This window comes from Lolium rigidum, chromosome 2, assembly GCF_022539505.1.
Source record: "Lolium rigidum isolate FL_2022 chromosome 2, APGP_CSIRO_Lrig_0.1, whole genome shotgun sequence".
NCBI lineage: Eukaryota > Viridiplantae > Streptophyta > Magnoliopsida > Poales > Poaceae > Lolium > Lolium rigidum.
Window position 1 is genome coordinate 189,078,342 of NC_061509.1, and position 2,807 is coordinate 189,081,148.

The 2,807-nt window shown below is 48.0% G+C and overlaps 1 long non-coding RNA gene across 1 annotated transcript; it reads right to left on the reverse strand.

Annotated features, from left to right (window-relative positions):
- Window positions 1-712: 712 nt before the first annotated feature.
- Window positions 713-1,512, reverse strand: LOC124689357. Its single transcript, XR_006998724.1, has 3 exons — window positions 1,427-1,512; window positions 1,236-1,328; window positions 713-755 (listed from the first exon to the last, which is right to left on the reverse strand). It is a non-coding gene; the product is annotated as an uncharacterized LOC124689357 (long non-coding RNA).
- Window positions 1,513-2,807: the final 1,295 nt, after the last annotated feature.

Consider the following 2,807-nt stretch of genomic DNA (forward strand, 5'->3'; position numbering starts at 1 on the left):
AAGCTACCGTGACGAAGTCCGGCCGTACTCGAGACGGACTCGGGGTTTGCGTCGGCGGCTAGGCGTGCAAACCACACGCTTCGCTAAACGTCCCGCGGGGTACGGTACTGAGAATATAAACACCCGAAGGCAACGGGAAGTAAACACCGAAGGCAACGATAAGTAAAGCATGACATACATGGCATAGGCAAATAAAACCAAGGTTGTGGCCCCTTTTCAGCTGACTTGAGAAAAGGTAATGGGTGAGGGGGTCCCAATAATCGTCCCCACGCATGGGTAGAGCGCTCAATCTCGGAACGAGATAACAAGAACTCGGGTCCTAGGGGACATTAGCGAGTCAAAGTTCAGATGCTTTCGCAAAGGGGCTCACGGATGCCTCTGCTTACAATTTTAGTTGTTAACAAATAAGTAAAGCATGTGTATCTCCAACAACTGATATAGCATGTGATAACCACCCAACAACCCAACATATCCCGATAACAGATCGAGATAAACAACAAAGCCTAAACACGCCTACGACTCGCAAGGCTCAAACATCAAGCAATGGCTATGGGTAAGGAATGATACATATAGGATTATTATGGTAAACAAGTGGATAGGACACGTGACTCGATAAAGAATCGCAACATAAGGATAGCAGTGCGAGGAAGAGAGTAAAATAGGTGAAGAGAGAGGGCTCGCCTGTGGAAAGCTGTAGAAGAACTTGTCGTATCTCACAACACCACTTCGCGATCCTATCCGGGAAGAAGCAAATGCTGGACAAACAACGGATGCACCACTTACTACTACGAAAGAAGAATCGGCATGATCATGATAAGATATGCATGACATGGTAGATATGATGCGATGCACTTATCCAATTTAATCGGAGTCGGAACCCCGAACACGCAAATTAAGGTTGGAGTTGCATTTCTACCGGCAATTTAAGTGTTGGTTAGCATGGCAAGGGTGATCTACTTCAAAGTTAAACGGAGCGGGAAAATCCTAATTGGAATCCGAAATACTCCGCATATATGTGAGGTGACATGCACAAACTATCACGGGATGACATGATGTGAAATGCAAATAGATGAATGAATGGCATATTCATGTTCAGCATATTTTTCTGATCAAATTTCATATATAACACTTTTTATTTCGAGTTATGGTTTAGAAAATATGATTCAAACCATTTTGCAAAAAAAGATAAACAGAAATAAAATAGATGAGGGGATCTGGACGTATTGGGCTGCTACCTGCCGCGCCGGGCGAGGTGGTGCTGGTGGCCTCTATGCTGATGGGCTTCTCCGACGTAGGACCTGGGCCGAGGCCCATTGTTGTCATTGGATCTGATTCAAGCAACCAGAAAACAAAAAGAATGTGGCTTAATTAGCCGGAATTGAGATTTGAACACAACATCTCACGGTTAAGGAAACAAGAAGTGTACCACTGCGCTACTCTTTTGGATTGTGTCAACAGAAGGGCGCAGAGCGACATAAACCAAATAGTGGCGTGGATGAACTTGGAGAGCTGCCAGCCATGGCGGGCGGAGGGTTCTGGTCGACCATGGGCATGGCGATTCGAGGCGAACTGGGTCAAGGCGCTAGGCGTCGGGGGTGCGCCTCGGCGTGGGCGACCAAGATCTGGTGGTGGGGAAAGACGGGAGCCACCGGAGTGACGACGACGACCGGTACCTGCGGCGACGGGCAGCGGTCAACGATGCGAGCACGGTATGGAGGAAGAGGGAGATGGCGAAGAGGCTCAGGAGGAAGAGGAGGTTACCAGGAACGTGCTGGTGAGGTTGAGGTCGCCGGGGATGGACTAGGCCGACCGGAATCATCGAATTTGGTCGCCGGAGTTGAAGAAGAATCGGCGAATTTGGCGTCGATTGGAGCTCTCTCGGCTCGATTCCTTGGAGGAGGAGAACGAGGACTTCGTGGCGCATCTAACGGTGTCCTCAGAACGACGAGGGGAGGTGTGGAGCGGCGGTGCCATGGTGAGGACGGTGGTGCCAGAGGGGTTTTCTTACGTATGTGCTTCCTTTTGTAGAGGGAACGAAGGTGGAGGAAGAAGAGAAAGGGAGTGGCGGCGGCGTGAGGAAAGATGTGCTAGGGTTTTCGGGATCTCTACTGAGGGAATTAAAAGGGAGGAGGGAGCAGGTGGCCACGGTGGTTGAGGGGAGGACCACGCAGAGGGGAAAAGAAGGTCACGTACTCTTTGTGAGGGAGGAAGACGACATAAGAGAAAAGAAAAGGGGATCGAAGAGGTATGGGTAGGTGGGCTAGGCCGCCAGTGAGGAAGAGAGATGGGCCGCGCAGGTAAGAAAAGGGAGGTGGGACTGGGTTGGGCTGCAGAGAGCAAAGAGGCCAGAAAGAGGAGCCAGGCCTTTTCCTTTAAAACGAATTCTGAAATTTTATTTTGTTACAAAACAATTTTGAGGGTTTCAAAAATATTAGTTTAGGGATTTTATTTGAATGGAGGATAAGAGGAGGCTTTATAAAACCATACCAGAGGAAAATATAATAACTAAGGTTTATAAAATAATTTTATTTAGTAAAAACATGGATGATATGATGCATGATGCCATGATGAACTTGGAACGACACGGAAAAACAAGGAGCGGAGAAAAACTAATATTGGGGTTTTTCCGGGTCGTTACAGTTACGGCTGTTATCCATATACTTAGCGGCTTCTGCTGGTTTGCGTTTTGCAAACTTGAAGTGGTTAAGCATAGGATCATCTTCCTCCTCCATATGAGGAATGTGTGTGAATTCGGAACCCATAAGCTCTTTCGTCTTATGCTCCCGGATATCAGTTATGGCTCTCAT